Here is a 19,789-nt window from a genome sequence, read left to right as displayed (position 1 = left end):
AAGAAGCAAAATAGAACGGTTAAAAAGAACGAATGTTCATTTTTAATCGTATATTATCATATAGATCTGATATATACATAATAAAGATAGAAGTATGAGGACTAAAATGCATGTGGTCGTCGTGGCCGAGCGGTTAAGGCGATGGACTATAAATCTATCGGGGTCTCCCCGCATAGGTTCGAATCCTATCGGCGACGTTGCTTTTGGATTTTATTCATGGTCAGGGAAAAGTGTAAATGGATTCAATCGAAACACAGGAAAACATTAGATTATTCTCAACTAAGAAGAACAAAAACAGAACGGTTGGACAGGAGGAATTGTAATTTTTAATCATATAATATCATAAAGATCTGATTGATACATAATAAAGATAGAAGTATGAGAACTAAAATGCATGTGGTCGTTGTGGCCGAGCGGTTAAGGCGATGGACTAGAAATCCATTGGGGTGTCCCCGCATTGGTTCGAATCCTATCGGCGACGTTGCTTTTGGATTTTATTCATGGTCAGGGAAAAGTGTAAATGGATTCAATCGAAACACAGGTAAACATTAGATCATTCTCAACTGAGAAGAAGCAAAATGGAACGGTTACAAAGAAGGAATGTTCATTTTTAATCGTATAATATCATAAAGATCTGATTGATACATAATAAAGATAGAAGTATGAGAACTAAAATGCATGTGGTCGTCGTGGCCGAGCGGTTAAGGCGATGGACTAGAAATCCATTGGGGTTTCCCCGCATATGTTCGAATCCTTTCGGCGACGTTGCTTTTGGATTTTATTCATGGTCAGGAAAAAGTTTAAATGGATTCAATCGAAACACAGGTAAACCTTAGATCATTCTAAACTTAGAAGAAGGAAAATGGAACGGTTAAAAAGAAGGAATGTTCATTTTTAATCGTATAATATCATAAAGATCTGATTGATACATAATAAAGATAGAAGTATGAGAACTAAAATGCATGTGGTCGTCGTGGCCGAGCGGTTAAGGCGATGGACTAGAAATCCATTGGGGTCTCCCCGCATAGGTTCGAATCCTATCGGCGACGTTGCTTTTGGATTTTATTCATGGTCAGGGAAAAGTGTAAATGGATTCAATCGAAACACAGGTAAACATTAGATCATTCTCAACTGAGAAGAAGCAAAACAGAACGGTTAGAAAGAAGGAATGTTCATTTTTAATCGTATAATATCATAAAGATCTGATTGATACATAATAAAGATAGAAGTATAAGAACTAAAATGCATGTGGGCGTCGTGGCCGAGCGGTTAAGGCGATGGACTAGAAATCCATTTGGGTCTCCCCGCATAGGTTCGAATCCTATCGGCGACGTTGCTTTTGGATTTTATTCATGGTCAGGGAACAGTGTAAATGGATTCAATCGAAACACACGTAAACATTAGATCATTCTCAACTGAGAAGAAGCAAAATAGAACGGTTAAAAAGAACGAATGTTCATTTTTAATCGTATAATATCATAAAGATCTGATTGATACATAATAAAGATAGAAGTATGAGAACTAAAATGCATGTGGTTTTCGTGGCCGAGCGGGTGATGTTATCGACAAGAATTCCACTGGGGTCTCCCCGCATAGGTTCGAATCCTATCGGCGACGTTGCTTTTGGATTTTATTCATGGTCAGGGAAAAGTGTAAATGGATTCAATCGAAACACAGGTAAACCTTAGATCATTCTAAACTTAGAAGAAGGAAAATGGAACGGTTAAAAAGAAGGAATGTTCATTTTTAATCGTATAATATCATAAAGATCTGATTGATACATAATAAAGATAGAAGTATGAGAACTAAAATGCATGTGGTCGTCGTGGCCGAGCGGTTAAGGCGATGGACTAGAAATCCATTGGGGTCTCCCCGCATAGGTTCGAATCCTATCGGCGACGTTGCTTTTGGATTTTATTCATGGTCAGGGAAAAGTGTAAATGGATTCAATCGAAACACAGGTAAACATTAGATCATTCTCAACTGAGAAGAAGCAAAATAGAACGGTTAGAAAGAAGGAATGTTCATTTTTAATCGTATAATATCATAAAGATCTGATTGATACATAATAAAGATAGAAGTATGAGAACTAAAATGCATGTGGGCGTCGTGGCCGAGCGGTTAAGGCGATGGACTAGAAATCCATTTGGGTCTCCCCGCATAGGTTCGAATCCTATCGGCGACGTTGCTTTTGGATTTTATTCATGGTCAGGGAAAAGTGTAAATGGATTCAATCGAAACACAGGTAAACATTAGATCATTCTCAACTGAGAAGAAGCAAAATAGAACGGTTAGAAAGAAGGAATGTTCATTTTTAATCGTATAATATCATAAAGATCTGATTGATACATAATAAAGATAGAAGTATGAGAACTAAAATGCATGTGGTCGTCGTGGCCGAGCGGTTAAGGCGATGGACTAGAAATCCATTTGGGTCTCCCCGCATAGGTTCGAATCCTATCGGCGACGTTGCTTTTGGATTTTATTCATGGTCAGGGAAAAGTGTAAATGGATTCAATCGAAACACAGGTAAACATTAGATCATTCTCAACTGAGAAGAAGCAAAATAGAACGGTTAAAAAGAACGAATGTTCATTTTTAATCGTATAATATCATAAAGATCTGATTGATACATAATAAAGATAGAAGTATGAAAACTAAAATGCATGTGGTTTTCGTGGCCGAGCGGGTGATGTTATCGACAAGAATTCCACTGGGGTCTCCCCGCATAGGTTCGAATCCTATCGGCGACGTTGCTTTTGGATTTTATTCATGGTCAGGGAAAAGTGTAAATGGATTCAATCGAAACACAGGTAAACCTTAGATCATTCTAAACTTAGAAGAAGGAAAATGGAACGGTTAAAAAGAAGGAATGTTCATTTTTAATCGTATAATATCATAAAGATCTGATTGATACATAATAAAGATAGAAGTATGAGAACTAAAATGCATGTGGTCGTCGTGGCCGAGCGGTTAAGGCGATGGACTAGAAATCCATTGGGGTCTCCCCGCATAGGTTCGAATCCTATCGGCGACGTTGCTTTTGGATTTTATTCATGGTCAGGGAAAAGTGTAAATGGATTCAATCGAAACACAGGTAAACATTAGATCATTCTCAACTGAGAAGAAGCAAAATAGAACGGTTAGAAAGAAGGAATGTTCATTTTTAATCGTATAATATCATAAAGATCTGATTGATACATAATAAAGATAGAAGTATGAGAACAAAAATGCATGTGGGCGTCGTGGCCGAGCGGTTAAGGCGATGGACTAGAAATCGATTTGGGTCTCCCCGCATAGGTTCGAATCCTATCGGCGACGTTGCTTTTGGATTTTATTCATGGTCAGGGAAAAGTGTAAATGGATTCAATCGAAACACAGGTAAACATTAGATCATTCTCAACTGAGAAGAAGCAAAATAGAACGGTTAAAAAGAACGAATGTTCATTTTTAATCGTATAATATCATAAAGATCTGATTGATACATAATAAAGATAGAAGTATGAGAACTAAAATGCATGTGGTTTTCGTGGCCGAGCGGGTGATGTTATCGACAAGAATTCCACTGGGGTCTCCCCGCATAGGTTCGAATCCTATCGGCGACGTTGCTTTTGGATTTTATTCATGGTCAGGGAAAAGTGTAAATGGATTCAATCGAAACACAGGTAAACATTAGATCATTCTCAACTGAGAAGAAGCAAAATAGAACGGTTAGAAAGAAGGAATGTTTATTTTTAATCGTATAATATCATAAAGATCTGATTGATACATAATAAAGATAGAAGTATGAGAACTAAAATGCATGTGGGCGTCGTGGCCGAGCGGTTAAGTCGATGGACTAGAAATCCATTGGGGTCTCCCCGCATAGGTTCGAATCCTATCGGCGACGTTGCTTTTGGATTTTATTCATGGTCAGGGAAAAGTGTAAATGGATTCAATCGAAACACAGGAAAACATTAGATTATTCTCAACTAAGAAGAACAAAAACAGAACGGTTGGACAGGAGGAATTGTAATTTTTAATCGTATAATATCATAAAGATCTGATTGATACATAATAAAGATAGAAGTATGAGAACTAAAATGCATGTGGTCGTCGTGGCCGAGCGGTTAAGGCGATGGACTAGAAATCCATTGGGGTCTCCCCGCATAGGTTCGAATCCTATCGGCGACGTTGCTTTTGGATTTTATTCATGGTCAGGGAAAAGTGTAAACGGATTCAATCGAAACACAGGTAAACATTAGATCATTCTCAACTGAGAAGAAGCAAAATAGAACGGTTAAAAAGAAGGAATGTTCATTTTTAATCGTATAATATCATAAAGATCTGATTGATACATAATAAAGATAGAAGTATGAGAACTAAAATGCATGTGGTCGTCGTGGCCGAGCGGTTAAGGCGATGGACTAGAAATCCATTGGGGTCTCCCCGCATAGGTTCGAATCCTATCGGCGACGTTGCTTTTGGATTTTATTCATGGTAAGGGAAAAGTGTAAATGGATTCAATCGAAACACAGGAAAACATTAGATTATTCTCAACTCAGAAGAACAAAAACAGAACGGTTGGACAGGAGGAATTGTAATTTTTAATCGTATAATATCATAAAGATCTGATTGATACATAATAAAGATAGAAGTATAAAAACTAAAATGCATGTGGTCGTCGTGGCCGAGCGGTGAAGGCGATGGACTAGAAATCCATTGGGGTCTCCCCGCATAGGTTCGAATCCTATCGACGACGTTGCTTTTGGATTTTATTCATGGTCAGGGAAAAGTGTAAATGGATTCAATCGAAACACAGGAAAACATTAGATTATTCTCAACTAAGAAGAACAAAAACAGAACGGTTGGACAGGAGGAATTGTAATTTTTAATCGTATAATATCATAAAGATCTGATTGATACATAATAAAGATAGAAGTATGAGAACTAAAATGCATGTGGTCGTCGTGGCCGAGCGGTTAAGGCGATGGACTAGAAATCCATTGGGGTCTCCCCGCATAGGTTCGAATCCTATCGGCGACGTTGCTTTTGGATTTTATTCATGGTCAGGGAAAAGTGTAAATGGATTCAATCGAAACACAGGAAAACCTTAGATTATTCTCAACTAAGAAGAACAAAAACAGAACGGTTGGACAGGAGGAATTGTAATTTTTAATCGTATAATATCATAAAGATCTGATTGATACATAATAAAGATAGAAGTATGAGAACTGAAATGCATGTGGTCGTCGTGGCCGAGCGGTTAAGTTTATGGACTATAAATCCATTGGGGTCTCCCCGCATAAGTTCGAATCCTATCGGCAACGTTGCTTTTGGATTTTATTCATGGTCAGGGAAAAGTGTAAATGGATTCAATCGAAACACACGTAAAAATTAGATCATTCTCAAATGAGAAGAAGCAAAATAGAACGGTTAGAAAGAAGGAATGTTTATTGTTAATCGTATAATATCATAAAGATCTGATTGATACATAATAAAGATAGAAGTATGAGAACTAAAATGCATGTGGTCGTCGTGGCCGAGCGGTTAAGTTGATGGACTAGAAATCCATTGGGGTCTCCCAGCATAGGTTCGAATCCTATCGACGACGTTGCTTTTGGATTTTATTCATGGTCAGGGAAAAGTGTAAATGGATTCAATCGAAACACAGGAAAACATTAGATTATTCTCAACTAAGAAGAACAAAAACAGAACGGTTGGACAGGAGGAATTGTAATTTTTAATCGTATAATATCATAAAGATCTGATTGATACATAATAAAGATAGAAGTATGAGAACTGAAATGCATGTGGTCGTCGTGGTCGAGCGGTAAAGTTTATGGACTATAAATCCATTGGGGTCTCCTCGCATAGGTTCGAATCCTATCGGCGACGTTGCTTTTGGATTTTATTCATGGTCAGGGAAAAGTGTAAATGGATTCAATCGAAACACACGTAAACATTAGATCATTCTAAAATGAGAAGAAGCAAAATAGAACGGTCAGAAAGAAGGAATGTTTATTTTTAATCGTATAATATCATAAAGATCTGATTGATACATAATAAAGATAGAAGTATGAGAACTAAAATGCATGTGGTCGTCGTTGCCGAGCGGTTAAGGCGATGGACTAGAAATCCATTGGGGTCTCCCAGCATAGGTTCGAATCCTATCGACGACGTTGCTTTTGGATTTTATTCATGGTCAGGGAAAAGTGTAAATGGATTATATCGAAACACAGGAAAACATTAGATTATTCTCAACTAAGAAGAACAAAAACAGAACGGTTGGACAGGAAGAATTGTAATTTTTAATCGTATAATATCATAAAGATCTGATTGATACATAATAAAGATAGAAGTATGAGAACTGAAATGCATGTGGTCGTCGTGGCCGAGCGGTTAAGTTTATGGACTATAAATCCATTGGGGTCTCCCCGCATAGGTTCGAATCCTATCGGCGACGTTGCTTTTGGATTTTATTCATGGTCAGGGAAAAGTGTAAATGGATTCAATCGAAACACACGTAAACATTAGATCATTCTCAAATGAGAAGAAGCAAAATAGAACGGTTAGAAAGAAGGAATGTTTATTTTTAATCGTATAATATCATAAAGATCTGATTGATACATAATAAAGATAGAAGTATGAGAACTAAGATGCATGTGGTCGTCGTGGCCGAGCGGTTAAGGCGATGGACTAGAAATCCATTGGGGTCTCCCCGCATAGGTTCGAATTTTATCGACGACGTTGCTTTTGGATTTTATTCATGGTCAGGGAAAAGTGTAAATGGATTCAATCGAAACACAGGAAAACATTAGATTATTCTCAACTAAGAAGAACAAAAACAGAACGGTTGGACAGGAGGAATTGTAATTTTTAATCGTATAATATCATAAAGATCTGATTGATACATAATAAAAATAGAAGTATTAGAACTAAAATGCATGTGGTCGTCGTGGCCGAGCGGTTAAGGAGATGGACTAGAAATCCATTGGGGTCTCCCCGCATAGGTTCGAATCCTATCGGCGACGTTGCTTTTGGATTTTATTCATGGTCAGGGAAAAGTGTAAATGGATTCAATCGAAACACAGGTAAACATTAGATCATTCTCAACTGAGAAGAAGCAAAATAGAACGGTTAAAAAGAAGGAATGTTCATTTTTAATCGTATAATATCATAAAGATCTGATTGATACATAATAAAGATAGAAGTATGAGAACTAAAATGCATGTGGTCGTCGTGGCCGAGCGGTTAAGGCGATGGACTAGAAATCCATTGGGGTCTCCCCGCATAGGTTCGAATCCTATCGGCGACGTTGCTTTTGGATTTTATTCATGGTCAGGGAAAAGTGTAAATGGATTCAATCGAAACACAGGTAAACATTAGATCATTCTCAACTGAGAAGAAGCAAAATAGAACGGTTAAAAAGAACGAATGTTCATTTTTAATCGTATAATATCATAAAGATCTGATTGATACATAATAAAGATAGAAGTATGAGAACTAAAATGCATGTGGTCGTCGTGGCCGAGCGGTTAAGGCGATGGACTAGAAATCCATTGGGGTCTCCCCGCATAGGTTCGAATCCTATCGGCGACGTTGCTTTTGGATTTTATTCATGGTCAGGGAAAAGTGTAAATGGATTCAATCGAAACACAGGTAAAGATTAGATCATTCTCAACTGAGAAGAAGCAAAATAGAACGGTTAAAAAGAACGAATGTTCATTTTTAATCGTATAATATCATAAAGATCTGATTGATACATAATAAAGATAGAAGTATGAGAACTAAAATGCATGTGGTCGTCGTGGCCGAGCGGTTAAGGCGATGGACTAGAAATCCATTGGGGTCTCCCCGCATAGGTTCGAATCCTATCGGCGACGTTGCTTTTGGATTTTATTCATGGTCAGGGAAAAGTGTAAATGGATTCAATCGAAACACAGGTAAACATTAGATCATTCTCAACTGAGAAGAAGCAAAATAGAACGGTTAAAAAGAACGAATGTTCATTTTTAATCGTATAATATCATAAAGATCTGATATATACATAATAAAGATAGAAGTATGAGAACTAAAATGCATGTGGTCGTCGTTGCCGAGCGGTTAAGGCGATGGACTAGAAATCCATTGGGGTCTCCCCGCATAGGTTCGAATCCTATCGGCGACGTTGCTTTTGGATTTTATTCATGGTCAGGGAACAGTGTAAATGGATTCAATCGAAACACACGTAAACATTAGATCATTCTCAACTGAGAAGAAGCAAAATAGAACGGTTAAAAAGAACGAATGTTCATTTTTAATCGTATAATATCATAAAGATCTGATTGATACATAATAAAGATAGAAGTATGAGAACTAAAATGCATGTGGTCGTCGTGGCCGAGCGGGTGATGTTATGGACAAGAAATCCACTGGGGTCTCCCCGCATAGGTTCGAATCCTATCGGCGACGTTGCTTTTGGATTTTATTCATTGTCAGGGAAAAGTGTAAATGGATTCAATCGAAACACAGGAAAACATTAGATTATTCACAACTAAGAAGAACAAAAGCAGAACGGTTGGACAGGAGGAATGTTCATTTTTAATCGTATAATATCATAAAGATCTGATTGATACATAATAAAGATAGAAGTATGAGAACTAAAATGCATGTGGTCGTCGTGGCCGAGCGGTTAAGGCGATGGACTAGAAATCCATTGGGGTCTCCCCGCGTAGGTTCGAATCCTATCGGCGACGTTGCTTTTGGATTTTATTCATGGTCAGGGAAAAGTGTAAATGGATTCAATCGAAACACAGGTAAACATTAGATTATTCTCAACTAAGAAGAACAAAAACAGAACGGTTGGACAGGAGGAATTGTAATTTTTAATCGTATAATATCATAAAGATCTGATTGATACATAATAAAGATAGAAGTATGAGCACTAAAATGCATGTGGTCGCCGTGGCCGAGCGGTTAAGGCGATGGACTAGAAATCCATTGGTGTCTCCCCGCATAGGTTCGAATCCTATCGGCGACGTTGCTTTTGGATTTTATTCATGGTCAGGGAAAAGTGTAAATGGATTCAATCGAAACACAGGTAAACATTAGATCATTCTCAACTGAGAAGAAGCAAAATAGAACGGTTAAAAAGAAGGAATGTTCATTTTTAATCGTATAATATCATAAAGATCTGATTGATACATAATAAAGATAGAAGTATGAGAACTAAAATGCATGTGGTCGTCGTGGCCGAGCGGTTAATGTTATGGACAAGAAATCCATTGGGGTCTCCCCGCATAGGTTCGAATCCTATCGGATACGTTGCTTTTGGATTTTTTCATGGTCAGGGAAAAGTGTAAATGGATTCAATCGAAACACACGAAAACATTAGATTATTCACAACTAAGAAGAACAAAAACAGAACGGTTGGACAGGAGGAATTATAATTTTTAATCGTATAATATCATAAAGATCTGATTGATACATAATAAAGATAGAAGTATGAGAACTAAAATGCATGTGGTCGTCGTGGCCGAGCGGTTAAGGCGATGGACTAGAAATCCATTGGGGTCTCCCCGCATATGTTCGAATCCTATCGGCGACGTTGCTTTTGGATTTTATTCATGGTCAGGGAAAAGTGTAAATGGATTCAATCCAAACACAGGTAAACATTAGATCATTCTCAACTGAGAAGAAGCAAAATAGAACGGTTAACAAAAAGAAATGTGAATTTTTAATCGTATAATATCATAAAGATCTGATATATACATAATAAAGATAGAAGTATGAGAACTAAAATGCATGTGGTCGTCGTGGCCGAGCGGTTAAGGCGATGGACTAGAAATCCATTGGGGTCTCCCCGCATAGGTTCGAATCCTATCGGCGACGTTGCTTTTGGATTTTATTCATGGTCAGGGAAAAGTGTAAATGGATTCAATCGAAACACAGGAAAACATTAGATTATTCTCAACTAAGAAGAACAAAAACAGAACGGTTGGACAGGAGGAATTGTAGTTTTTAATCGTATAATATCATAAAGATCTGATTGATACATAATAAAGATAGAAGTATGAGAACTGAAATGCATGTGGTCGTCGTGGCCGAGCGGTTAAGTTTATGGACTATAAATCCATTGGGGTCTCCCCGCATAGGTTTGAATCCTATCGGCGTCGTTGCTTTTGGATTTTATTCATGGTCAGGGAAAAGTGTAAATGGATTCAATCGAAACACACGTAAACATTAGATCATTCTCAAATGAGAAGAAGCAAAATAGAACGGTTAGAAAGAAGGAATGTTTATTTTTAATCGTATAATATCATAAAGATCTGATTGATACATAATAAAGATAGAAGTATGAGAACTAAAATGCATGTGGTCGTCGTGGCCGAGCGGTTAAGGCGATGGACTAGAAATCCATTGGGGTCTCCCCGCATAGGTTCGGATCCTATCGGCGACGTTGCTTTTGGATTTTATTCATGGTCAGGGAAAAGTGTAAATGGATTCAATCGAAACACAGTTAAACATTAGATCATTCTCAACTGAGAAGAAGCAAAATAGAACGGTTAAAAAGAACGAATGTTCATTTTTAATCGTATAATATCATAAAGATCTGATTGATACATAATAAAGAAAGAAGTATGATAACCAAAATGCATGTGGTCGTCGTGGGCGAGCGGTTAAGGCGATGGACTAGAAATCCATTGGGGTCTCCCCGCATAGGTTCGAATCCTATCGGCGACGTTGCTTTTGGATTTTATTCATTGTCAGGGAAAAGTGTAAATGGATTCAATCGAAACACAGGAAAACATTAGATTATTCTCAACTAAGAAGAACAAAAACAGAACGGTTGGACAGGAGGAATTGTAATTTTTAATCGTATAATATCATAAAGATCTGATTGATACATAATAAAGATAGAAGTATGAGAACTGAAATGCATCTGGTCGTCGTGGCCGAGCGGTTAAGTTTATGGACTATAAATCCATTGGGGTCTCCCCGCATAGGTTCGAATCCTATCGGCGACGTTGCTTATGGATTTTATTCATGGTCAGGGAAAAGTGTAAATGGATTCAATCGAAACACACGTAAACATTAGATCATTCTCAAATGAGAAGAAGCAAAATAGAACGGTTAGAAAGAAGGAATGTTTATTTTTAATCGTATAATATCATAAAGATCTGATTGATACATAATAAAGATAGAAGTATGAGAACTAAAATGCATGTGGTCGTCGTGGCCGAGCGGTTAAGGCGATGGACTAGAAATCCATTGGGGTCTCCCAGCATAGGTTCGAATCCTATCGGCGACGTTGCTTTTGGATTTTATTCATGGTCAGGGAAAAGTGTAAATGGATTCAATCGAAACACAGTTAAACATTAGATCATTCTCAACTGAGAAGAAGCAAAATAGAACGGTTAAAAAGAAGGAATGTTCATTTTTAATCGTATAATATCATAAAGATCTCATTGATACATAATAAAGATAGAAGTATGAGAACTAAACTGCATGTGGTCGTCGTGGCCGAGCGGTTAAGGCGATGGACTAGAAATCCATTGGGGTCTCCCCGCATAGGTTCGAATCCTATCGGCGACGTTGCTTTTGGATTTTATTCATGCTCAGGGAAAAGTGTAAATGGATTCAATCGAAACACAGGTAAACATTAGATCATTCTCAACTGAGAAGAAGCAAAATAGAACGGTTAAAAAGAACGAATGTTCATTTTTAATCGTATAATATCATAAAGATCTGATTGATACATAATAAAGATAGATGTATGAGAACTAAAATGCATGTGGGCGGTCGTGGCCGAGCGGTTAAGGCGAGGGACTAGAAATCCATTGGGGTCTCCCCGCATATGTTCGAATCCTTTCGGCGACGTTGCGTTTGCATTGTATTCATGGTCAGGAAAAAGTGTAAATGGATTCAATCGAAACACAGGTAAACATTAGATCATTCTCAACTGAGAAGAAGCAAAATAGAACGGTTAAAAAGAACGAATGTTCATTTTTAATCGTATAATATCATAAAGATCTGATTGATACATAATAAAGAAAGAAGTATGATAACCAAAATGCATGTGGTCGTCGTGGGCGAGCGGTTAAGGCGATGGATTAGAAATGCATTGGGATCTCCCCGCATAGGTTAGAATCCTATCGACGACGTTGCTTTTGGATTATATTCATGGTCAGGAAAAAGTGTAAATGGATTCAATCGAAACACAGGTAAACATTAGATCATTCTCAACTGAGAAGAAGCAAAATAGAACGGTTAAAAAGAAGGAATGTTCATTTTTAATCGTATAATATCATAAAGATCTGATTGATACATAATAAAGATAGAAGTATAAAAACTAAAATGCATGTGGTCGACGTTGCAGAGCGGTTAAGGCGATGGATTAGAAATCCATTGGGGTCTCATCGCATCTGTTCGAATCCTATCGGCGACGTTGCTTTTGGATTTTATTCATGGTCAGGGAAAAGTGTAAATGGATTCAATCGAAACACAGGTAAAGATTAGATCATTCTCAGCGGAGAAGAAGAAAAATAGAACGGTTAGAAAGAAGGAATGTTCATTTTTAATCGTATAATATCATAAAGATCTGATTGATACATAATTAAGGTAGAAGTATGAGAACTAAAATGCCTGTGGTCGTCGTGGCCGAGCGGTTAAGGCGATGGACTAGAAATCCATTGGGGTCTCCCCGCATAGGTTCGAATCCTATCGGCGACGTTGCTTTTGGATTTTATTCATGGTCAGGGAAAAGTGTAAATGGATTCAATCGAAACACAGGAGAACATTAGATCATTCTCAACTGAGAAGAACAAAAACAGAACGATTGGAAAGAAGGAATGTTTATTTTTAATCGTATAATATCATAAAGATCTGATTGATACATAATAAAGATAGAAGTATGAGAACTATATTGCATGTTGTCATCGTGGCCGAGCGGTTAAGGCGATGGACTAGAAATCCATTGGGGTCTCCCCGTATAGGTTCGAATCCTATCGGCGACGTTGCTTTTGGATTTTATTCATGGTCAGGGAAAAGTGTAAATGGATTCAATCGAAACACCGGTAAACATTAGATCATTCTCAACTGAGAAGAAGCAAAATAGAACGGTTAGAAAGAAGGAATGTTCACATTTTATTGTATAACTAGCATGGGGGCCCGGCGTTGCCCGGGTGTTTGGAGGTGTATGCTGAGCAAAAAAATGGGGGTAATTTTTTAAACTTTGACCCCTATTATGACCCCTGAAAATTTATTGTTTTGGGCTCAAATCAAGTTATTAAGTTAGATCCATGTCCACTGAAGCTATATCTACAATTTCAAGTGTGTAGACCCAAAATTGTAGGAGAAGTTTGGTAGAGTTCTCAAAGCTTAAATCGTTGAACTTTGACCCCTTAATCGCCAAATTTCTGGCTAAAAACCGATCACATAGATTTTTCCAAATCTCATTACCCTGTATATCAAATTTCGAGTCTGTACACTAAAAATTGACAGAGTTATTTCGTAGGGAAATGTACACAGACACACACACACACACACACACACTTTCACTTTTATAGATATATAGATTTAAAATTTGAGTCCGACAGAATGACAAAATTATATTGCAAACCGATATATTAAACAAACGAACTTCAAAGAGACAAATGAACACATAAGTAAAAACAATTTGTATTAGAAAACATTTATTATTCCACGTCTTTTTTTACAGACCTGACGACTGAGGTTCGCTCTTAATAAAAATTGTTTTTATAGTCTTAATTTTGACTTCCTTTTTCATAAAAAACTAAAAAAAAATCAAGAAAGAAAAGAAATTTAATTTTATTTTTTCATTAATTTCTTTCTGTGCAAAGCAATTCTTTCAAACTTACTCTGTTTCCAAAATGTTTTTATTTTATTCCCCTCCCCCTTCATTCATTTTCCTCCGCATCCTGGCAAGTATTAAAATAAACCATTTATAATATTTATTTATGGATTTATTTACTTATCATTTCTTTTGTATCGGTAAATGAATTCCATTTAAAAAAAACTGTAAAAGTCACGTTAAAGGTGATTAAGTTGGAAAGTAAGTAAAAATTTACCCTTTTTACTTTTATACGATTTCTGATCACTTTGAAAAAGGTGTGTGTGTGTTTTAAAGTGTTTTTTAACTGCTATAATCTCATTTATATATATATATATATATATATATATATATATTTTTTTTTTTTACAAAGGCATCACCACATTATCAAGGCCCAGAGGCCACTCAAGGATAAGGGTTAAAGAGTGTACAGTAGAAATTGGTCAATATAGTAATCATTAGTAATGAAAATTTGGTAAATTTAATAACTTATATGGAACGGCTCATCAAGAACTTATTTACTTTAGACTTGAACACAACCATATTGTAGTCAGCCGGAAAGCAGGAAAACGGATGACAATTCCACAGGCGTGCAGTTCTAAGAAAGAAGCTTTGTTCATGGAATCTACGTTTAGGCTTAGGCACAGATAAAGATTGGGGGAAATTATTGATAGTGTTTACAGCTAGACGAGTGTTTCTTGTGAAAGTTTGGCGAGGGGGGACCATAGATTGAAGCTCAGTTGAACACTTTCCATGAAAATAACGATACATCAGAGACAAACTCGCAACATCTCGTCTGTGAGATAGAGGTTGCAAGGAGAAAAGGACATCTCCTACGAGGCTACGAAGTCTATTTTGAACTCTATCAAGGCAGGACAAGTCCTTTCTAGCAGCTCCTGCCCAGATGTGGCAACAGTATTCCATCCTTGGACGTAACTAGCTCTTATATAGATAGAGAATAGCATCAGCAGTGAGATATCTACTGGATCGATAGAAAGATCCCACCATTTTTCCAGCGGCCTTGGCAACAGATTTGATATACGTGTTCCATTTAAGATCAGGAGTAATGGTCAAGCCCAGAAGCTTGTCAAAACTTGAGGCCTCCTGAAGACGAGAGCCATTCATTTCAATTGATGACAAATGTGAATTAGAATGTTGATGATGTAAAGAGAGAAGCTTGGTTTTAGATGCATTAAAAGTAACCAGCCACTCCTTTCCCCATTGTACTACGTGCTCAAGATCAGAGGAGAGAGAATTGGAGAGAACTTGGTCGTTTACTGTCTTAGATGTGGTACCATAAATGGTAGTGTCGTCAGCATAGATGTCTACAAATGATGTAAGGATATGATTTGGAAGATCATTAATGTAGATCAGGAAAAGAGTTGGGCCCAGGATGGATCCCTGAGGGACACCGGCATTAATACTGTGAGCTTCTGATTTTTGCCCCTCAACTACTACTCTTATGAACCTATCAGAAAGAAATGATTTAATAATTGAGAAGACTTTTCCAGCTATACCATAGCTAGCGATCTTATGAAGTAAACCTTTATGCCATACCCTATCAAAGGCTTTAGATATGTCAAGAGCAATTGCCCTAGAAAGATTGCCACCGTCGAGAGATTTGCTAATCCTATGCGATATAATTCAAGATGGCGTCTCACACCCTCTTTAACACCGTAAGTTTGGGAAAAGGTGTTATAAATAAAAAATTATACAAAATACTATTAAAAACCCGCCGAATATATGTCAACCTATGTCACGGTAACATATATTGAGCGAGTTTTTAACAGTATTTTAACAGGGCACATCGTAAAAACTGACCCATTAATTTTCCTGAAGTAAAAACTATATAGTTTTTAAACTTTTAAAACTGTACATTATAAAAAGAAAACTGTTCGAGTGATTTTTTTTTTACATGGGTGTCACCACTTATCAAGGCCCAGAGGCCACTCAAGGATAAGGGTTAATAGGTATACATTAGTCATTGTGATTTTAGCATAGTAAACAGTGGGAATTTTGTAACTTGGATTACTTGAAAAAGAAAACTGTTCGAATGATTGAAAATGAAAACAAAATAACAATGTAAATATATTGATAAGAAAAAAACAAAAACAAACGAAGTTTCCGTTTCAGGAACCCGAGTTTAATTTTATGTCGTAATCATTCAACTCGTTAGCGGTTTTATTCAGCGATTAGGGATAACCATACGAAATATCTAATTACCAAAGCGATTTAAAAATTTTTTTTTTTTTTATTAAAACTAAACCTGTTTAGTTTTAATGAACCAATTTTTTTTAAATCCAACACTTTAGTTATTTTGAGAGCGTGCAACTGCACCCGAAAGGTTGATTAGGAAACTCCAAATCCTTTTATGACTCGAAAAAAAAGGGCTTTTTATCGGCTTAAATGATAAACTAATGTTAAATATTAGTATTTAATATAATGAGATATCAATCTACACAATTTGCCATCGATTCTGAAATAAAATGAAATCCTGACATTGTGATCATTTTTGCAGGTGTTATGTGCCAAATATTGAAATAAGAATGTTTAAATTCAATTATTGTAATTTAAGTCTTTAATTTTAAAGTCGATTTTATTTATAAAATATCTTTTTAGAAATCAATCTCAAAAACAATCTGAACAATAAATCTCTTTTGTTATGGCTAAGTTTTTGTCAAGGGTAGAAATTATAATAGACAAGTATTCATCCATGATGACATTTTACCGATTTCCTGGTTTACAGGTATTCTTGCTAAATTTCTTCGAAAGAATAGTTTAACATTCTGTAAAAGTACCTTCCGTTTTTTTGTTTTTTTTTGTACTTCTGCAGAGAAGGTAAAAAACCGATAAAAACTGGATATATTTTTCGTGTTTTTATTCAATTTAACATGTTTATTCAGCTCGAAAAGAATATAGTGTTTACCGATGTGTTGGAAAATTCAAGATGGCGTCTCACACATTCTTTAACACCGTAAGTTTGGGAAAAGGTGTTATAAATAAAAAACTATACAAAATACTATTAAAAACCCGCTGAATATATGTCAACCTATGTCACGGTAACATATATTGAGCGAGTTTTTAACAGTATTTTAACCGGTTTTTTATTTATTACACCTTTTTCCAAACTTACCGTGTTAAAGAGAGAATCGGCCGCCATATTGAATTTTTCAATACATCGGTAAACACTGTATGCTGTTCGAGCTGAATAAACATGTTAAATTGAATAAAAACACGAAAAATATATCCAGTTTGGTAGAAAAGTAATTTATCTTGCCTTTGATAACATTTATTTGTTATATATTTGTTTTTTGGCAACTTATTCGAATCTATGTGTACAGTAATACAAACCCGAAATGAATTTAAGACCACGAGTGAAATGAGAAAATAAAGAAAATCACATTTACTGTGTGTGTTTACTGTTTATGTACCTATTTACTATGCCTCCCCACGGGACAGAGTTAGACACCAGGGTCATTTTTTAACGTGGAGAAAAGGTACAAAAATAAAAATTGTCTCAGTCGTGAAGGATTTCTCCTCCACCGAAAGAGAACAAGAAATAGAAGTGCACCATCTGCAGAACAGATACTACACTTTGATCTTGTCCTGAAGAGTCAGCGGGTTTGTTTGCCATAACAACGTCACGGTAGTGAACGTGTGTGTGTGCGTGTGTGCGCGTTTCGTGTAGTTTAGTTTCGTATAATAGTTTCGTATTTATTTAATTTGTAAATAACAAGTTATTAAAAAATTAAACCCTTCCAAGATGGACAACAAATAAAGCCATAATATTTTATGGTAAAGGTAAGAGCGTAGAAACGATTGTTTTTTAGGAGATGTGATTATTGGATTAACCAATCAGAAATCGTCTGTGGCACACACATCTCTGTTTTTTTATAGATATATATATATAGGTCGAGGTAATTAGTTAAAGAGATTTAATACAATGTGATATATAGATAGATAGATTAAATGTTAAATAGATTTTGTAAATAGTACAGTTGAAATGATTAGAATATTTCCAATATGTAATAAGGTCGAGGTAATTAGTTAAAGAGATTTAATATAATGTGATATGCAAATGAGCATAAGTCATTCGATATGGGGGTGGTTTGTAGAATAGTATATAAAGAAATTAGGCAAAGATTCTTATGTCTCCTATAACAGAAACATCCTAAAATGGGTTCTAATGTTTCTCTACCAGGAGAGATCTACCCTCTTACCTCCTTTATATTTCGTTGATGATGGAGAGCTGTACACACAGACAGAAACACACGAACCCTATTACTTTATAAAAATATAGATATCATAAAGATCTGATTGAGGCATAATAAAGATAGAAGTATGAGAACTAAAATGCATGTGGTCGTCGTGGCCGAGTGGTTAAGGCGATGGACTAGAAATCCATTGGGGTCTCCCCGCATAGGTTCGAATCCTATCGGCGACGTTGCTTTTGGATTTTATTCATGGTCAGGGAAAAGTGTAAATGGATTCAATCGATTCACAGGAGAACATTAGATTATTCTCAACTAAGAAGAACAAAAACAGAAAGGTTGTAAAGAAGGAATGTTCATTTTTAATTGTATAATATCATAAATATCTGATTGAGGCATAATAAAGATAGAAGTATGAGAACTAAAATGCGGTTAAGGCGATGGACTTGAAATCCATTAGGATCTCCCCGCATAGGTTCGAATCCTATCGGCGACGTTGCTTTTGGATATTATTCATGGTCAGGGAAAAGTGTAAATGGATTCAATCGAAACACAGGAGAACATTAGATCATTCTCAACTAAGAAGAAGCAAAAGCAGAAAGGTTGTAAAGAAGGAATGTTCATTTTTAATTGTATAATATCATAAAGATCTGATTGATACATAATAAAGATAGAAGTATGAGAACTAAAATGAATGTGGTCGTCGTGGCCGAGCGGTTAATGCGATGGACTAGAAATCCATTTGGGTCAGCCCCGCATAGGTTCGAATCCTATCGTCGACGTCGCATTTGGATTTTATTCATGGTCAGGGAAAATGTAAATTGATTCAATCGAAACACAGGTAAACATTAGATCATTCTCAACTAAGAAGAAGCAAAACAAAACGGTTAGAAAGAAGGAATTGTAATTTTTAATCGTATAGTATCATAAAGATCTGATTGATACATAATAAAGTTAAAAGTCTGAGAACTAAAATACATGTGGTCCTCGTGGCCGAGCGGTTAAGGCGATGGACTAGAAGTCCATTGGGGTCTCCCCGCGTAGGTTAGAATCCTATCGGCGACGTTGCTTTTGGATTTTATTCATGGTCAGGGAAAAGTGTAAATGGATTCACTCAAAACACAGGTAAACATTAGTTCATTCTCAAATAAGAAGAAGCAAAACAGAACGGTTAGAAAGAAGGATTTGTAATTTTTAATCGTATAATATCATAAAGATCTGATTGATACATATTAAAGATAGAAGTATGAGACGTAAAATAACTGTGGTCGTCGTGGCCGAGGGGTTAAGGCGATGGACTAGAAATCCACTGGGGTCTCCCCGCATAGGTTCGAATCCTATCGGCGACGTTGCTTTTGGATATTATTCATGGTCAGGGAAAAGTGTAAATGGATTCAATCGAAACACAGGTAAACATTAGATCATTCTCAACTAAGAAGTAGCAAAACTGAACGATTAGAAAGAGGGAGTTTTAATTTTTAATCGTATAATATCATAAGAGACTTAGAGAGATTGTTAATGTTATGATTCTTATATGTTAAATGTTCATTACCGAGTGTGTAGATTGGAGGAAGAAAGAGAGGAAGCTCTTTGAGTGAAGGAGAGCGTGTTCAGTGTTCAGATATTGTGTAGACATGATGTAGATTCACATTGTGGATATTAGAAGTCGAGATGTGTATGAAAAGACATTTTATAACACAAACATATAATACAATTTTCACTTTACCTTTTTGTAAGAATCATAGGACAAGACGACGTTTTTATA

The 19,789-nt window shown here is 36.3% G+C and overlaps 42 non-coding genes across 42 annotated transcripts; all 42 read left to right on the top strand.

Annotated features, from left to right (window-relative positions):
* Positions 1 to 115: 115 nt before the first annotated feature.
* Positions 116 to 197, top strand: Trnay-aua (transfer RNA tyrosine (anticodon AUA)). Its single transcript has one exon. It is a non-coding gene; the product is annotated as a tRNA-Tyr (tRNA).
* A 202-nt stretch (positions 198 to 399) lies between these two features.
* Trnas-aga (transfer RNA serine (anticodon AGA)) lies at positions 400 to 481 on the top strand. The gene has a single exon. It is a non-coding gene; the product is annotated as a tRNA-Ser (tRNA).
* A 202-nt stretch (positions 482 to 683) lies between these two features.
* On the top strand, positions 684 to 765 carry Trnas-aga (transfer RNA serine (anticodon AGA)). The gene has a single exon. It is a non-coding gene; the product is annotated as a tRNA-Ser (tRNA).
* A 202-nt stretch (positions 766 to 967) lies between these two features.
* Positions 968 to 1,049, top strand: Trnas-aga (transfer RNA serine (anticodon AGA)). The gene has a single exon. It is a non-coding gene; the product is annotated as a tRNA-Ser (tRNA).
* A 202-nt stretch (positions 1,050 to 1,251) lies between these two features.
* Trnas-aga (transfer RNA serine (anticodon AGA)) lies at positions 1,252 to 1,333 on the top strand. Its single transcript has one exon. It is a non-coding gene; the product is annotated as a tRNA-Ser (tRNA).
* A 486-nt stretch (positions 1,334 to 1,819) lies between these two features.
* Trnas-aga (transfer RNA serine (anticodon AGA)) lies at positions 1,820 to 1,901 on the top strand. The gene has a single exon. It is a non-coding gene; the product is annotated as a tRNA-Ser (tRNA).
* Positions 1,902 to 2,103: 202 nt separating this feature from the next.
* Trnas-aga (transfer RNA serine (anticodon AGA)) lies at positions 2,104 to 2,185 on the top strand. The gene has a single exon. It is a non-coding gene; the product is annotated as a tRNA-Ser (tRNA).
* A 202-nt stretch (positions 2,186 to 2,387) lies between these two features.
* On the top strand, positions 2,388 to 2,469 carry Trnas-aga (transfer RNA serine (anticodon AGA)). The gene has a single exon. It is a non-coding gene; the product is annotated as a tRNA-Ser (tRNA).
* Positions 2,470 to 2,955: 486 nt separating this feature from the next.
* Positions 2,956 to 3,037, top strand: Trnas-aga (transfer RNA serine (anticodon AGA)). The gene has a single exon. It is a non-coding gene; the product is annotated as a tRNA-Ser (tRNA).
* A 202-nt stretch (positions 3,038 to 3,239) lies between these two features.
* Trnas-aga (transfer RNA serine (anticodon AGA)) lies at positions 3,240 to 3,321 on the top strand. The gene has a single exon. It is a non-coding gene; the product is annotated as a tRNA-Ser (tRNA).
* A 486-nt stretch (positions 3,322 to 3,807) lies between these two features.
* Trnas-aga (transfer RNA serine (anticodon AGA)) lies at positions 3,808 to 3,889 on the top strand. Its single transcript has one exon. It is a non-coding gene; the product is annotated as a tRNA-Ser (tRNA).
* A 202-nt stretch (positions 3,890 to 4,091) lies between these two features.
* On the top strand, positions 4,092 to 4,173 carry Trnas-aga (transfer RNA serine (anticodon AGA)). The gene has a single exon. It is a non-coding gene; the product is annotated as a tRNA-Ser (tRNA).
* Positions 4,174 to 4,375: 202 nt separating this feature from the next.
* Positions 4,376 to 4,457, top strand: Trnas-aga (transfer RNA serine (anticodon AGA)). The gene has a single exon. It is a non-coding gene; the product is annotated as a tRNA-Ser (tRNA).
* Positions 4,458 to 4,659: 202 nt separating this feature from the next.
* On the top strand, positions 4,660 to 4,741 carry Trnas-aga (transfer RNA serine (anticodon AGA)). The gene has a single exon. It is a non-coding gene; the product is annotated as a tRNA-Ser (tRNA).
* Positions 4,742 to 4,943: 202 nt separating this feature from the next.
* On the top strand, positions 4,944 to 5,025 carry Trnas-aga (transfer RNA serine (anticodon AGA)). The gene has a single exon. It is a non-coding gene; the product is annotated as a tRNA-Ser (tRNA).
* Positions 5,026 to 5,227: 202 nt separating this feature from the next.
* On the top strand, positions 5,228 to 5,309 carry Trnay-aua (transfer RNA tyrosine (anticodon AUA)). The gene has a single exon. It is a non-coding gene; the product is annotated as a tRNA-Tyr (tRNA).
* A 202-nt stretch (positions 5,310 to 5,511) lies between these two features.
* Positions 5,512 to 5,593, top strand: Trnas-aga (transfer RNA serine (anticodon AGA)). Its single transcript has one exon. It is a non-coding gene; the product is annotated as a tRNA-Ser (tRNA).
* A 202-nt stretch (positions 5,594 to 5,795) lies between these two features.
* Positions 5,796 to 5,877, top strand: Trnay-aua (transfer RNA tyrosine (anticodon AUA)). Its single transcript has one exon. It is a non-coding gene; the product is annotated as a tRNA-Tyr (tRNA).
* Positions 5,878 to 6,079: 202 nt separating this feature from the next.
* Positions 6,080 to 6,161, top strand: Trnas-aga (transfer RNA serine (anticodon AGA)). Its single transcript has one exon. It is a non-coding gene; the product is annotated as a tRNA-Ser (tRNA).
* A 202-nt stretch (positions 6,162 to 6,363) lies between these two features.
* Positions 6,364 to 6,445, top strand: Trnay-aua (transfer RNA tyrosine (anticodon AUA)). The gene has a single exon. It is a non-coding gene; the product is annotated as a tRNA-Tyr (tRNA).
* A 202-nt stretch (positions 6,446 to 6,647) lies between these two features.
* Trnas-aga (transfer RNA serine (anticodon AGA)) lies at positions 6,648 to 6,729 on the top strand. Its single transcript has one exon. It is a non-coding gene; the product is annotated as a tRNA-Ser (tRNA).
* A 202-nt stretch (positions 6,730 to 6,931) lies between these two features.
* Positions 6,932 to 7,013, top strand: Trnas-aga (transfer RNA serine (anticodon AGA)). The gene has a single exon. It is a non-coding gene; the product is annotated as a tRNA-Ser (tRNA).
* A 202-nt stretch (positions 7,014 to 7,215) lies between these two features.
* Trnas-aga (transfer RNA serine (anticodon AGA)) lies at positions 7,216 to 7,297 on the top strand. Its single transcript has one exon. It is a non-coding gene; the product is annotated as a tRNA-Ser (tRNA).
* A 202-nt stretch (positions 7,298 to 7,499) lies between these two features.
* Trnas-aga (transfer RNA serine (anticodon AGA)) lies at positions 7,500 to 7,581 on the top strand. Its single transcript has one exon. It is a non-coding gene; the product is annotated as a tRNA-Ser (tRNA).
* Positions 7,582 to 7,783: 202 nt separating this feature from the next.
* Trnas-aga (transfer RNA serine (anticodon AGA)) lies at positions 7,784 to 7,865 on the top strand. The gene has a single exon. It is a non-coding gene; the product is annotated as a tRNA-Ser (tRNA).
* Positions 7,866 to 8,067: 202 nt separating this feature from the next.
* On the top strand, positions 8,068 to 8,149 carry Trnas-aga (transfer RNA serine (anticodon AGA)). Its single transcript has one exon. It is a non-coding gene; the product is annotated as a tRNA-Ser (tRNA).
* Positions 8,150 to 8,635: 486 nt separating this feature from the next.
* On the top strand, positions 8,636 to 8,717 carry Trnas-aga (transfer RNA serine (anticodon AGA)). The gene has a single exon. It is a non-coding gene; the product is annotated as a tRNA-Ser (tRNA).
* A 202-nt stretch (positions 8,718 to 8,919) lies between these two features.
* On the top strand, positions 8,920 to 9,001 carry Trnas-aga (transfer RNA serine (anticodon AGA)). The gene has a single exon. It is a non-coding gene; the product is annotated as a tRNA-Ser (tRNA).
* A 485-nt stretch (positions 9,002 to 9,486) lies between these two features.
* On the top strand, positions 9,487 to 9,568 carry Trnas-aga (transfer RNA serine (anticodon AGA)). Its single transcript has one exon. It is a non-coding gene; the product is annotated as a tRNA-Ser (tRNA).
* Positions 9,569 to 9,770: 202 nt separating this feature from the next.
* Trnas-aga (transfer RNA serine (anticodon AGA)) lies at positions 9,771 to 9,852 on the top strand. The gene has a single exon. It is a non-coding gene; the product is annotated as a tRNA-Ser (tRNA).
* Positions 9,853 to 10,054: 202 nt separating this feature from the next.
* On the top strand, positions 10,055 to 10,136 carry Trnay-aua (transfer RNA tyrosine (anticodon AUA)). Its single transcript has one exon. It is a non-coding gene; the product is annotated as a tRNA-Tyr (tRNA).
* A 202-nt stretch (positions 10,137 to 10,338) lies between these two features.
* On the top strand, positions 10,339 to 10,420 carry Trnas-aga (transfer RNA serine (anticodon AGA)). The gene has a single exon. It is a non-coding gene; the product is annotated as a tRNA-Ser (tRNA).
* Positions 10,421 to 10,622: 202 nt separating this feature from the next.
* Positions 10,623 to 10,704, top strand: Trnas-aga (transfer RNA serine (anticodon AGA)). Its single transcript has one exon. It is a non-coding gene; the product is annotated as a tRNA-Ser (tRNA).
* A 202-nt stretch (positions 10,705 to 10,906) lies between these two features.
* On the top strand, positions 10,907 to 10,988 carry Trnay-aua (transfer RNA tyrosine (anticodon AUA)). The gene has a single exon. It is a non-coding gene; the product is annotated as a tRNA-Tyr (tRNA).
* A 202-nt stretch (positions 10,989 to 11,190) lies between these two features.
* On the top strand, positions 11,191 to 11,272 carry Trnas-aga (transfer RNA serine (anticodon AGA)). The gene has a single exon. It is a non-coding gene; the product is annotated as a tRNA-Ser (tRNA).
* Positions 11,273 to 11,474: 202 nt separating this feature from the next.
* On the top strand, positions 11,475 to 11,556 carry Trnas-aga (transfer RNA serine (anticodon AGA)). Its single transcript has one exon. It is a non-coding gene; the product is annotated as a tRNA-Ser (tRNA).
* Positions 11,557 to 12,611: 1,055 nt separating this feature from the next.
* Trnas-aga (transfer RNA serine (anticodon AGA)) lies at positions 12,612 to 12,693 on the top strand. Its single transcript has one exon. It is a non-coding gene; the product is annotated as a tRNA-Ser (tRNA).
* A 202-nt stretch (positions 12,694 to 12,895) lies between these two features.
* Trnas-aga (transfer RNA serine (anticodon AGA)) lies at positions 12,896 to 12,977 on the top strand. The gene has a single exon. It is a non-coding gene; the product is annotated as a tRNA-Ser (tRNA).
* Positions 12,978 to 18,175: 5,198 nt separating this feature from the next.
* Trnas-aga (transfer RNA serine (anticodon AGA)) lies at positions 18,176 to 18,257 on the top strand. The gene has a single exon. It is a non-coding gene; the product is annotated as a tRNA-Ser (tRNA).
* A 466-nt stretch (positions 18,258 to 18,723) lies between these two features.
* On the top strand, positions 18,724 to 18,806 carry Trnas-aga (transfer RNA serine (anticodon AGA)). Its single transcript has one exon. It is a non-coding gene; the product is annotated as a tRNA-Ser (tRNA).
* Positions 18,807 to 19,007: 201 nt separating this feature from the next.
* Trnas-aga (transfer RNA serine (anticodon AGA)) lies at positions 19,008 to 19,089 on the top strand. The gene has a single exon. It is a non-coding gene; the product is annotated as a tRNA-Ser (tRNA).
* A 202-nt stretch (positions 19,090 to 19,291) lies between these two features.
* Trnas-aga (transfer RNA serine (anticodon AGA)) lies at positions 19,292 to 19,373 on the top strand. The gene has a single exon. It is a non-coding gene; the product is annotated as a tRNA-Ser (tRNA).
* Positions 19,374 to 19,789: the final 416 nt, after the last annotated feature.

This window comes from Euprymna scolopes, chromosome 7 (assembly GCF_053919585.1).
Source record: "Euprymna scolopes isolate OS-2025 chromosome 7, ASM5391958v1, whole genome shotgun sequence".
In the NCBI taxonomy this organism is placed as follows: domain Eukaryota; kingdom Metazoa; phylum Mollusca; class Cephalopoda; order Sepiida; family Sepiolidae; genus Euprymna; species Euprymna scolopes.
This window is presented reverse-complemented; position numbering and strand designations above follow the sequence as displayed.